Source organism: Sceloporus occidentalis, unplaced genomic scaffold (assembly GCF_023333645.1).
Source record: "Sceloporus occidentalis isolate IW3139 unplaced genomic scaffold, rSceOcc1.0.p SCAF_33, whole genome shotgun sequence".
Lineage (NCBI taxonomy): Eukaryota > Metazoa > Chordata > Lepidosauria > Squamata > Phrynosomatidae > Sceloporus > Sceloporus occidentalis.
Window position 1 is genome coordinate 9,657,355 of NW_028317013.1, and position 14,572 is coordinate 9,671,926.

At 39.3% G+C, this 14,572-nt stretch overlaps 1 non-coding gene across 1 annotated transcript; it reads left to right on the plus strand.

Moving 5' to 3' along the window:
- The first annotated feature begins 2,588 nt into the window (after positions 1–2,588).
- LOC149298415 (small nucleolar RNA SNORA35) lies at positions 2,589–2,718 on the plus strand. The gene has a single exon (XR_016272442.1). It is a non-coding gene; the product is annotated as a small nucleolar RNA SNORA35 (small nucleolar RNA).
- The last annotated feature ends 11,854 nt before the right edge of the window (positions 2,719–14,572 follow it).

Genomic DNA, 14,572 nt, shown 5'->3' on the forward strand with positions numbered 1-14,572 from the left:
ATGCCTCGACATCGAGGCATTGAGCAACACCAAAAAAAACATTCCCGCCCCCCCCCGATCGCTCCTAGGAGCAAAAAAAAAACATGTTTGAAAGACTGCACGTCTTTCAAACATGGCGGCGCCCGCCGCCGAAAAACGGGTTTAGGAAGCGATCGCGAGTCGCTTCCTTTGCTTAGCTGGTGTTGCTAAGATGCCCCAGTATCGAGGCATCTTTGCAACACCTGTTTAGCAAAGGAAGCGACTCGCGATCGCTTCCTAAATGCTCAACTTACCTTCCCGGTGCCGGTGTCTTCGAAACACACGCGGTGTTTCAAGATGGCGGCGCCCATCAAGCCGGGGGGCGGAGCCTGCTGACATCATCGGGGGGGTGTTGCTGGATGTCATGGACATCCAGTGAATAACACCCCTAGTGGTCAGATCACTCATAAGAGTGATCATGATTTGATAAATCAAAGGCAATGTTTTCTAAACATTGCCTTTGATCAGTATTGGATCTGCCTCCCTCCTTCACTTGCTTCTAGTGAGGGAGAGAGACAGATCAGTGTGTTCTGGTATTTCAGGTATTCCCTAATAAAAATATATATATATTGATCCAAAGGCTCTTATAAGAGCCACCCATATAATATTAACCCCTTCATTGCCATTGATCACTGCATAAACAGTGATCTTGCATAGTGGCAATTGTTTTTGGGTTTTTTTTTTTTTACATGTTTTTTTACTTTTTTTAGTTTTTTTTACTTTTTTTAGTTTTTTTTTTTATTTTTTATTATAGCCATTAACCCTTTCCTTCCCCACTATTTTTGCTGCAATTCTTACCATGCAGCGGTATACGGCTGAGGAGGCGTATGCCTTTTTGGCCACAGATTCTGAGGCCACTGATACAGCGTCAGATTTTGACGTTGGTCAGTTCACAGATACATCTAGTGATGTATCTGTGGCTGTTAGGACGCCTACCACACGTAGTCGTGGCAGTGCACCAGAGGCATGGGTAGCGCCTAATAGGTACAAGCCAGCTATCCCTCCTTTTTCTGGAATTCCTGGCATCAATATTGATGTTACAGGATTCACTCCACTGCAATTTGTGCAGGTTTTTTTGGGAGACGATGTCTTGGGAGACATTGTCACACAAACAAACATTTATGCCCAGCAGCACCGTGCTGCTAGCCCTAATTCTTTTTGGGCAAAACAGCCATGGACTCCCATTGACGTGCCAGAATTTCTTAAATTCTGGGCACTCACAATGTTAATGGGCATTATAAAAAAGCCCTCCATCCGCTCCTACTGGAGCACCAGCCCCATCTTTAGTACCCCCATTTTTGCCCAAACTATAACTAGGCAAAGGTATGAAATGATTCTTCGTTTCATGCATTTTAGCGACAACAGCCTGTGCCCCCCTAAGGAGGACCCCCAGTTTGATAGGCTGTACAAAATCCGCCCCCTGATTACCCATCTCGCTGCCAGGTTTCCAGAGGTTTATACACCTGGAAAAAATATCTGCGTGGATGAATCCCTAATGAAATATAAAGGAAGGTTGGGATTCAAGCAGTATATTCCTTCCAAGCGCTCCAGGTATGGAGTGAAGGTGTATAAGCTCTGCGAGAGCGAGACAGGATATACTCATGCCTTCCGGGTATACGAGGGTAAGGATAGCTACCTTGACCCTCCAGGTTGCCCAGATCATCTGGGCACCAGTGCCAAGATTGTTTGGGACCTAATATTCCCCCTTATGAACAAAGGCTACCACTTGTATGTAGATAACTTCTATACAAGCGTCCCTTTGTTCAAGCTGCTGTATTGTTTCGATACGGTAGCTTGCGGTTCTATAAAAAAGAACCGCTTGGGTTTCCCACAACGCCTGGTACGAACCCGGCTAGGAAAGGGGGAGACCTCAGCTCTACGCCAAGAGGAGCTTTTGGCATTGAAGTTCAAGGACAGAAAAGAGGTGTGCATGCTGAGCACCATCCACGATGAGAGAACCGTGGAGGTTTCTGTCCGTGGCAGAGCTGGGGTCACTACAAAGCCAGTGTGCATCAGGGCCTATAACAAGCACATGGGTGGAGTTGATCTGTCAGATCAACTCCTACAGCCCTACCTCATTATGAGGAAGACAAAGGCCTGGTACAAGAAGTTTGCAATTTATCTAATGCAAATTGCAACCTATAACGCTTTTTTGCTGCACAAAAAAGCAGACACTGGGCTGAAGCTGTCTTTTTTGCAGTTTCAGCTCGAAGTAATTTCAGGTATCTTGTACCGTGATGCACCTGGTCCCGAAGTAGTGATGGGAACCAACAGAATTGGGGCTACCCATTTTATTTTTAAAATCCCCCCTACAGCAAAGAAGCAGAATCCCCAAAAGAGATGCAGGGTATGCTACAGCAGGGGGCAAAGAAAGGACACCACATTTTACTGTCCAGATTGCCCTGGAAAACCTGCACTCTGTGTCGGTGACTGCTTCAAGCTGTATCACACAGTTTCCCATTTTTAATTTTTTTTTTGTTCCTGCTCCATTTTTGTATTTTTTTTTAATTTTTTGTTACATTTACTGTTTTTTAGCTTTTATTTGCTCCACCATTTTTAAGCGTTTTTATTTGCACTGTCAAGTGACCCCTGTGTCCATTCCGTGGCATGAGGGACCACTTAAGGTGCTAGATCAAATCCCTTCTTGGAGATAGGCCAGGCTTTCTTGTAACCTGTCCCTACTGATAGTTGGGTACAAGCATTTTTCTTTACCCAGATGTAAAATTCCTACTGAATTTGAATTGCTCATGTTCCAAATGTGGCCCTTTTGCCCCCAAACAATCTGACAAACCCATGCATGTGGGGTATCAATGTACTCAAGAGATGTTGCTGGACACATATCTGGGTGTTGTGTGACAGCAACATATACCAGGAGCTGTAATTTCACACCTGAAGTACAAAGTATGTGAAAAAAACACCAAAAACAATTACTATCCCAAACTTTGACAAGGGTTGGTGGTAGGATTAGTGCATGGAAAGGGTTAAACTATCAGCATCTAAAATACCCTGGGGTGTCTAGTTTTCAAAAATATATGGTTTGGTGGGGTAAATTTAATTTGCTGGCTTCAAAGATGCCCCAAATACCACATAGAGACAGAATTACCAGATTCAGAGAAAAATGGTTTTGAATTAGCAAAACGCTACTTGTACTTATTGCCCCATAACGTGTAGAAGAAAGCAAAAAAACATAAAAACATTGGGTATTTCTAAACTCGGGACAAATAGTAGAATCTATTTAGCAGGTTTTTTCAGTAGTTTTTTATGATGAATAAAAGATTTTTCAAATAAAAGTGAGAAAATGTGTTTTTTTTTCAATTTTTCGTCATATTTTATTATTTTTATTATAGGAAATTACATCATATGAAAAAAATTTTGGTGTCTGAAGAAAGCCCTTCTTGTCCTGAAAAAAACAATATATAACTTGTGTGGGTTTAGTAAATGGGTTAAGAGAAAATTACAGCTAAACACAAACACCGCAGAAACGATAAAACAGCCATTGTCACGAAGGGTACAAAAAGTAAAATCAGCCTTTGTCACGAAGGGGTTAACAAAGTGCATAGGGCAAACATATTTGAGGATAAGGTCATAGTCTAAACTAGAGGGTCAGAGTCTTAGATGTGATGTAAGGAAGTTTGCTGAGAGAGTGCTGGATAAATGGCACAGTCTCCCAGTCTCCATAGACATAAAGCTATCCTCGCTATCGGGCTAGGCCAATGACTGTCATAAGTTCCTTATATTAGGAAAAAAACAGGCAGACTAGATGGGGCGAATGGTTCTTAATTGTCATCAAATTCTATGTTTCTATGTAGATTTAAACACATTTTAGCCCAGTTCATCACTTGGGATTTTATTACGCTAATTCCACAGAGAGAATCACACATTTTAGTTAAATGTTGAATCATATTAACATAATATCCTCTCATCTACCAGCCTTTTAATAAAATTATGATACAACGAAGTATAATGACATTATGTAAAATTGCTTAGGAGTTATTTTATTACCTACCTAATGCGTATGCTCTTCTTGCTAACTAAGTAAACTTTGTTGTATAGCTCCCATAACACTTGCCAACTGGTATTCAGTGATAGCCTTAGTCAACAGCATGAGAGTATAACATTTGCCACAACAAAGACATATACTTGACACTAATTTCCTAGTTATTATTTCTGATAACCTAAATGATTTATTAGGTGAGTAAATCTAACACACTTGCTTTTATTAAATGATTCAGCGGTTTGCATTTCTGTAAAGTCTATTTATGGAAATTTCAAGAGTGGTCCCTTATTTAACAAATCCCGCCACCCCCCCACCCAAAAAAAAACGAAGCAGCAAAACACAATACCAAATGTACCATGTTTCTTGTCCCAATTTTGGTGTAAGAATTATTTTGTTCCATCCTGGTGCCAACTTGACTAACATGGGAAATATAATGTTAAACCAATATCTGTCTATTTGGAAAAAAACTTGGGGTTCTAACAATAACGATATGCAACTATTTCACTTAGGATTGTTGGGCATACATTTTGTATATATACATTATTTCTATTTCTCTTTGAAATTGTTGAACCTATGCTCAAGAAAACACTTAGCCTTGATCACTGGCTGTCGGATCAGAGCAGTTACCATCTAGTTGTCTTGGTCAACTTGGGGCGGTTAACAGTGTCTCCAGAAAGATTTGAAACAGAATATAATTCTCTGTATACATAAATGCTTTACATAACCTGCTATTCCTCTTTTTGTAAATGAAACCCTTTACATTTGTCTATAAAATATAACAGAAATATCCATTGAGGCTATAAGCTAGACATTTAGGTTCTTTCAAACATCTCTTTCTTGTCGTCAGTTTAAGTATTTCATGCTCCACTTGGAACATTTAAAAAGGTGTTATCACTCAATCTAACCCATTATATGAGACATATACCATACTCTCCATGTCTATGATGAACATACTAGCTTTATCACAATAAGGTGAGATTGTATTCATGCTGCTGTGACAAAAAGGTGAGAAAAACAACAAATCTCTGTTTTACACTAACAAATGTCAAGATAATAATTTTTGTGTGTTTATTATTATAAAATTGCTTCTCTGTTCATCTTTGCTGCTATCAGCATCCTGATGCTGGACAACCTATAATTAAATGCAGAATTTGTTGGCATCATGTAAATGAAAATAAGAATAATAAGTCATTGCTAAACACCCACAGTGTACCGTCTGCAGCAGTCTAGCATAGATGCATAAAAATTTAACATTCTTTAACCATTCACATGTAGATTTGCTTACAGATAATGATATCAGGCCTGGACCGTACCTTTGCTTCACGCCGCTTATGGCCAAGAAGCTTCTGAGCTGGAATTACGCGACATAAAAGTATGTTAGGCGTTGTGTCTTAAATACCTTTAACCCCTTCGCGACCTTTGCCGGTTCAGGACCGTCATGACATGAAGGTCACTAAATGACCTTTGACGGTCCTGAACCGTCAAAAAGTAAAATAAGCTTAGAAAGTGATCAACGATCACTTTCTTCGCTTAAACGGCGTTACTGTAATGCCTCGATGTCGAGGCATTCAGCAAGGCCGAGATCGGCATCGGGGGCCATGTCTGGCCCCTCCCGGAGGCGATCAACGATCGCCTCCTAAACTTAAATGGTGTCGCTGGAATGCCTCGATCAGGAGGCATCCAGCGACACCAAACACTTACCTCTGGGTGGGCTGTGACCGCTCCGGAGAGCGGTCACAGCCGCCGCTGCCGGTGATCTTCGCCATCAAGCAAGATGGCGGCGGCCCGGGAAATAAAACAATAAAGACGAAAAAGTTCGCTAGAGGGTCTCCAGACCCTCTAGAGAACTGGCTCCACTTGCTGGTTGAATACAGGTACTGCATTCAACCATGCAAGTCAATGGAGCCCAGCTTTCTAATCACTATGTGATTAGTAAAATATTCAAAAAAAATAAAAATAAAAAAAAAATGGAAAAAAAAAAAAAAAAAAAATGTGCTAACATTTAAAAATTATTATGCAGTGATGTCACTAGATGAACCATCCAGTACCAGAAAAATGTGTAAAAAAAAATATAAAAAAAGTATTAAAAAAATAAAATTAAATTAAAAAATAAAGTTTATTATTTTGAGCAAGTGCTAAAATTTCTCAAAAATCTCAACAAAGAGTTAAAAAAAAAGCACTTCAAATACCCAAGGGGTGTCTAATATATAAAAAAAATGGCTGATGGGGTAAATTGGAGTGGCCTAGCTCAAAGATAGGGCATAGGTACAGACTGACCAAAATGGAGAAAAAAAGCGCACTTCCCAAATGTGGCATTTTAAATCTGAAACAACCCGACAAACCCATGCATGTCGGGTATCACTGTACTCAGGAGATGTTCCTTAACACACATTGGGGTGTTGTTTGACAGTGGCATATACCAGGACCTGTATATCTATAACTAAAGTACAATTTGTGTGAAAAAAAATAAAAAAAATTACTATTACAAAGTTTGACAAAGTGTAGTTCTATAATTGGTGCATGGAAAGGGTTAAAATAACAGCATTTGGAATACCCTGGGGTGTCTAGTTTTCAAAAATATATGGTTTGAATGGGTTAAATTGAGTTAACCGGCTTCAAAGATATTCCAAAGAGGAGAGGGAGGCACAATGACCAAATGACCACCTGAATTACGCATGCCCCAAAAGTAGCCTTTTACCAGCCAAACAATCTGACAAACCCATGCATGTGGGGTATCGCTGTACTCAGGAGATGTTGCTGAACACATATTGGGGTGTTGTTTGACAGTGACATATACCAGCACCTGTATATCTATAACTAAAGTACAATTTGTGTGGAAAAAAAATTAAAAAAAATTACTATTACAAAGTTTGACAAAGTGTAGTTGTATAATTGGTGCATGGAAAGGGTTAAAATAACAGCATTTGGAATACCCTGGGGTGTCTAGTTTTCAAAAATATATGGTTTGAATGGGTTAAATTGAGTTAACCGGCTTCAAAGATGTTCCAAAGAGGAGATGGAGGCAGACTGACCAGATTTGTTAAAAAAGATTTGGAAATCATAAAACGCTGCTTGTACTTATTGCCCTATAACTTACAAAAAACAGCAAAAAAACATAAAAACATTGGGTATTTCTAAACTCAGGACAAGTAGTAGAATCTATTTAGCTAGTTTTTTTACTTGCTTTTTTAGGTGAGTAAAAGATTTTTCAAATAAAAGTCATAAAATGTGTTTTTTTTTCAATTTTTCACCATGTTTTTTTAATTTTTTTATAGTAAATAAGATGATACGATCAAAATAATGGTATCTGAAGAAAGCCCATCTTGTCCTGAAAAAAACAATATATAACTTATGTGGGTACACTAAATGGGTGAGGAGAAAATTACAGCTGAACACAAGCACCACAAAAGTGTCAAAACAGCCTCGGTCCCACAGGGTACAAAACGAAAAATGAGCCCGGTCCTTAAGGGGTTAAACCAAGTCAGGCCCCTGAAAACATGCATTATCAGGGACGTAACCAAAAACTACATGGCCCCGGTGAAAAAATTGACCTAGAGTGCCCCAACTTCACCAAGCAACATGTCCCACAGTATCATATTTCTCCTCAAACAGCTTGTGAGCGCCATCTTATCCCCTAAACAGCTTGTGAGGTTTACCTTTGCCACAAGCAGCTTATCAGTGCCATCCTAACCCTCAGACTGCCTGTGCCATCTTTGCCCCCAGCTTGTCAGTGCCCCGAAACAACTTATTTGCACCATCTTTGCCCCCAAACAGCTTGCACCCATCCAACATATATCCAAACACTGGGACACATATGGAAACACACTTACATATATTTACACATGCTAACACACACAAACACATACTTCGTAACAAACACGTACACCACTTATTCTAACATTCTCATACAACCCATGCTAACATACACTCCATCTCACAGCACTTACATACATTTATACATTCTCACACACAAACACTTATATACATGCTCACACACATGCTCATACACATATATGCTTACAAACACTTACACATACACATTTACACTCACACACTTATACATGAGGCATCCATGCTCACAAACACTTATACATAGACATCCATGCTCGCATACCTTTATACATAGACATCCATGCTCACATACCCTTATATATAGACATTCATGCTCAAATACTCCTCCCTTCCTCTAGCACCCCCCTTACCTCTCCTGAAAATTTCAGTCTGCTGCTTGCACACTTTGTGAGCAGCCTCAGTTTCACCACAGGGTCACGTGACATACCATAACGTGACCCCGCTGTGTTCCTGTCTCCCTGTGCCAGTTTAAAATTGTTTAGAAAGGTTACACCACTGCCTGTTTTTTCTAGGAACAGCAGAGGCAGAGATTGTGAGACCATGCCATTAAATAGGGAATAATTGAAATTATATCAGAAGTCAATGTATACATAGGTTAACCCCTTAAGGACCACACTCTTTTTATTTTTTGTACCCTTTGTGACCAGGGCTGTTTTAACACTTTTGCAGTGCTTGTGTTTTCTCCTCTCCAATTTAGTGTACCCACACAAGTTATATATTGTTTTTATCAGGACAAGAAGGGATTTCTTCATAATATTTTGATCATAACATCTAATTTCCCATAAGGAAAAATAATAAAATATGACAATATATTTTTTGTATTTTTTATGTATTTTTGCTTTTTTCTGCAAGTTACTGGGCAATAAGTACAAGTAGCGTTTTGCTATTATAAAATTTGTTTTTTCCCAAATCTAGTTATTTTGCCCCCATGTGCTATTTCGGGTATCTCTGAAGCCAGTCAATGCAACTTACCCCATCAAACCATATATATATATATATGTATTAACCCTTTCCATGCATTAATTCTACTACTCAACAAGTTTGACAACTCTTTGTCAAACTTTGAGGTAGTAATTGTATTTCATGTATGGATGTAGAGCTCCTGGTATATGTAACCAACACCCCAATATGTGTTCAACATCTCTCGAGTACAGTGATACTCCCCATGCATGGATTTGTTGGGTTGTTTGGGTGGTAAAATGCCACATTTGGGAAGTGTGCATTTTTCAACTTGGAACTTTAAGATCTGGTCCTACTGCCACCATGTCCTATTTGGACCATCTTTGAAGCCGGCTAATTCAATTTACCCCATCAAACTAAATATTTTTGAAAACTAGACACCCCAACTTATTTCAAATGCTGCTGTTTAACCCTTTCCATGTACTCATTTTATCACCAGCCTTTGTCAAAATTTGTGGTGATATTTTTTTGTGGTTTTTTTTCTACACACATTGTACTTCAGGTATGACTTCACCACTCCTGGTATATCTCACTGTTAAACAACAATCCAATATGTGTTCAGCAACATCTCTTGAGTACAGTGATACCACCAGTGCATGGGTTTGTCTGGTTGGTTAAAAGGCTAAAAGGCCACATTTGAAAAGTTTGTTTTCCATTTTAGTCAGTCTGTGTCTATGCCCTATCTTTATTCAACATCGTTTATTGACAGATCATAGTACAATAAAGCAGCAAACGTCATAAGGTAAGTGGTACAGAATAGGTCAGGAACGACCCGTGGAGTACACATATGCAGAGAGAATGATGCGAAGCGAAGTGCCAGGAATGACAAAAACAAGACCAGATAACTCAGCCGAGAGGCCGTACACAACCTAGATGAGCCATAACAAAGTCACAATAAGACGCATAGCATCCATGCAGGTAACGCAGTGGGTAATGAATCCTGACAGTGATTTCGTCAATAAACAATAAAAAGAAATAAGAAACAGAAACATAAACATGAACAAAAACACGCTCCAAGGGAATGACAGTGAGCAACATATGGCAAGGAAGTCATCAGATACAGATCGGGGCCTGGAATGGAAGTACCCCAGCGAAAACGACCCCCTAACAGAAAAGTCACTACGGAAGATATAAATCGAGCAGCTGGGGAGAAGCGACAAAAGTCACCCATGGCAGCCACTTGAGACCATTGGCGTATTCACGACCATGAGCAGACGCCACTAAATCTTCCATGTGAGAGATATTATTGACTCTGGTCACCCAAGCTGAGAGCGGGGGAGGGCGCGGCACCCTCCAGAATCGGGGAATGACGGCCTTAGCAGCATGGACCAGGTGAATGGCCAGAGATTTCTTATAGGAGGGCAACGAGGACTGAGTATGATGTAACAGTAAACCTAGTGGCGAGAACTCAATATCTCAATGTCCGCAATATCACGGATAACTTTCACCACAGCCCGCCAGAACGGACGAATGTGGGCACAATCCCACCAAATATGTGTGTAAGTGCCATCCTCCCGCCCACACCTCCAACAAAGGGGTGAGACCTGAGGGAGGAAACGGTGCATTTCGGCCGGGACTCTATACCAACGGGACAGCAACTTGTAGTTGCCTTCCTGAACCCAACTGGATATAGCCCCTTAATGGGTGAGTTGAAGCACCTTATCCCAGTCAGCATCAGTCAGAGGTGATTGTAGATCCCGTTCCCATAAACTAAAATAAAAGGGTCTATGCCCTATCTTTGAACCCGCCAAGTAGACACCACTTGGGTATTTGAAATGCTAGTATTTTAACTCTTTCCAGCACACAAATTATTGATCGCCTCCTAAACTCTTTAAAACGGGCTTCCACCAGGCAGACGTTGACACCCTTGGCAGGGACCACACATGGCCCCTGATGCTGATCTTGGTTTCGCTGAATGCACCGACATTGGGACATTACAGCAACATCCTGTTTAAGCGAAAAAAAAGATCATATATAGTTACATAGTTATAAAGGCTGAAAAAAGACATGCGTTCATCAAGTTCAGCCTTTCCTATATCTGTTAATTTGTTGCTGTTGATCCAAAAGAAGGCAAAAAACCCCAGTTTGGCTCTTTCCAATTTTGCACTAACCAGGGAAAAAATTCCTTCTTGACCCCAAAAGGATTTCTCCTTGGATCAATAAGCCGTTTCCCCATAATTAAAGATTATATCACTGAATATTATGTTTTTCCAAGTATCCATCCAGTTGCAGTTTAAACATCTGTACAGACTCCGATAAAACTACCTCTGCAGGCAGAGAATTCCACATCCTTATTGCCCTTACTGTAAAAAACCCTTTTCTCTGCCTTAGACTAAATCTCCTTTCTTCCAGTCTGAACGCATGACCACGTGTCCTATGCATAGTCCTGTTTATGAACAGATTTCCATACAATGGTTTGTATTGGCCCCGAATATATTTATATAATGTTATCATATCCCCTCTGAGGCGCCGTTTTTCTACACTAAACATTTTTTAATTTGTTAACCTTTCTTCATAACTATAGTGCCCTTTTATTAATTTTGTAGCCTGCCTCTGCACCCTTTCTAGTGCTATCATAGATTTGCTTTCTAAGCTTGTTTAATGCCATGACATGCCAGGCACATCATTGGTCATTAACTGACCATTTGCGTGACGTGCATGGCATGTCATTGGCTGTTAAGGGGTTAAATGATAAAAAGTTGCCTGGAGATTGGAGACACTCCATGTCACTTTGGCCAAATACACTCATCATGGAAAAAATTGTAGCCCAGAAACAAGTTGGGAGTAAGTTGACCTTAGAAGTAATATCATAATTCATCCTAAAACAAAAAAGATGCCTTTATTATTTAGAACAAGACCAAATATTTTATTTAAATGAAAGTTTATTTGCCAGAAGTGCCCAAGAGAATTTTGTTTCACAATCATTGGCTTCACGAAATAATTTGCATCTTTGAAAACAAGGTATATGTTTATTAAATGTCCTAGGAGTTGTACAAACTGAAGCATTTTCTTTTTCTGTAATAAAAAGAAAGTAAGTGTTGTTAAAGTGAGGGCATGAAGCTGAAATAAAGAGGAATGAGGAAAAAAATACATACATGTTATGTCTTGCCAAGCTTTGATATATATCACCATAGCAACAGTGTTTCTCCGTGGCTGGGAATCCTGCCAAAACATCTTGATGTCCACACATTTTATGTGATGATAAAGGTAATTTTTGCTTTCCACTTAAACACTTGGGTTGCTATAAACACCTGTAAAGATGCGTGAAAAAAAGGATAACTAAAACCCAAAGCTGCTGGAGTATTTTGCTACTGACGGAAGAATGTTTGTGAATTAATCCCATTCTTCATATTTTTGAGGATTACTCTACTGTCCAGAGTATCAATGAGTACAAGCAGGTTCAAGACTGTTCTTAGAGAAAGGCATCTAAGCTACTGCCTTGAACAGGGCCGGATTAGGGTTCAAAACCAGCCTTTAAATAAATAAATAAAAAATTTGGGCACACTGCACGTGTTGGGCACACTGGCCCCATAATTTTTTTTTTTTAGAATAGGGACAAATCCTGCATTTTAAAGAACAGTTTAAAAACACATTTTTTTAAATAAAATACATAAACTCAGAGATTGCAGTTTATTGATAAGTCTTCTATGTGGAACAGTGTCAAAGGCCTTACTGAAATCCAGATATGTCTACTGCACCACCTTAATCAGTTACTTTAGTCACTCAATCAAAAAAATCAATAAGATTCATTTGGCATGATCTCCCTAGGGGAAAACCATATTGTTTAACAGTTTCCATTAATTTCCCCACTATAGATGTAATACACCAAAACAAAAGGGAATACAGCACTCAATTATGAGATGCTGCATGAGCCAGGGTACCACCAGTCCCTCAAATATATAGAATAAAGAAGCAGAGGCTCAGCACTTCAATGGTGAGCTGAGTTTATTTCACACAGGCAACGTTTCGACACACAGGCTTGAGAAAGACCTGTGTGTCGAAACGTTGCCTGTGTGAAATAAACTCACCTCACCATTGAAGTGCTGAGCCTCTGCTTCTTTATTCACTACAGTCTGTGTCATGTTTGCCACCAAATAGCATGTCTGTTCCATTTGCACATTAATGTTAACACACACACACTTATCCAAACATTCTCATGCTTCAGGTCTTATTGGCATTTGTTGTGGAGACCACCCTGCCTCTGATGGGTTGAGATCCAAAACTGTTCATCATATATGTACAGTATATATGTATATCGGTTTTCTAGACCTACTTGGCACACACAAATATTGTTTAAAGAACATTTTGAAAAGTCCTGATAATACATTTGCTTGACTTTACGCACTGGACTGTCAACAAATGACATTTTCTGGTTTGCCCACACTGGTGTTTTGACACTGGACTTGCATTCAATTTGCTCCTTGTTCAATCTGGTCATTTTGCATGAAAAAGTATCCAGCTGTTGAAATAAAAAAGGGACATTTGCCTGGACCGCGAACATGACAAAAAATGTGGTTGTTGGGACTGTGCTGGCACCTACGTATGCACTTAGAACATATATTTTCTTTAGATAAATATTGAGAGTTCGTATCTGAGACTTTGTCATGAAGATAACTTTATATTTATAAAGAGAGTAAAGCGAGTTGTGCACAGCAACGTTTAATATATGTTATATTATTAATATTGTACGTCAAAATAGGCCTTAACCAGTCCATGGTAGAGACGATATACCTGCTTCAAATCTCTTGTGATGGCAAATATTACAGGATGTGTCATGAAGACAAAAGCATAACTCCCAAACAAGGGAATACAATACCATTACTTAGGAGGCAAAAGGTGCAGGGCTTAATGGCAGACTGCCAACTCAAGCTGAAACACCACCTATTTTGACACATCTCCATTGACTTCCCCATAAGTTTTTACACATGCTTCATCCATTTTATGCCTACGCCATCTTAAACATTTATTTTAATGTTTTCATTTAGAACATCTTTTTGCTGAAACATAGAAAGGTATATACACACAAACATTGGGATACTGTAATTTAATAAGTGCCACAACATGATACAGTTGTATCAAATAAAAAAAAAGGTCATAAAGGTTCTATCAATCCAATTTTCCTCTTGCCGCTTGATTAAGTCTATTCCTCTGCAGATGTGTAAGGTTGGCTGAAATGAGTTCTCATGGATGCAACAAATAGAAGTGCGAAAATATCTGTTTCTGCCAATTTCTATGCTTTCTGTCCAGGTTCCAGTCAAGCATCCTTTCTGTACATAATGCATTATATATCTTAAACAAACAAACACATCTAAGTCACTCATCCATAGGCTTTCTGATCTAATTCTATCTCTCCAAGGATTCATGCTAAATCACATTCAGATAACAACTGGTCATTGACTGCCCTGTGTAATTTAGTTTACCTGTGTAAAGAAGATCATTCTGACTTCTTTTTTTCTGCTTGGTAATCCGGATTCTAACAATTAATCTTTAAAGTAGTTTTTGGACAAAAAGAAAAAACCCCGCATTACACCATTTTGAAAGAAAGATAAAAAAAACAAAACTGCAACTGGAAGATAGGATGGCAGGGGGATTTTTCTGAATCTATGTAGAAAATAAGATGATACAGAGAGTGTAGACCGCAAGCAAAGCAAACTGGGTATTTAAGAGCATCCAGGAAATAAGAACAGAGAAAAAAAATATAAAGGAAACTCGCACAAATATTGTATCAAAGCACATTAGTTCAGC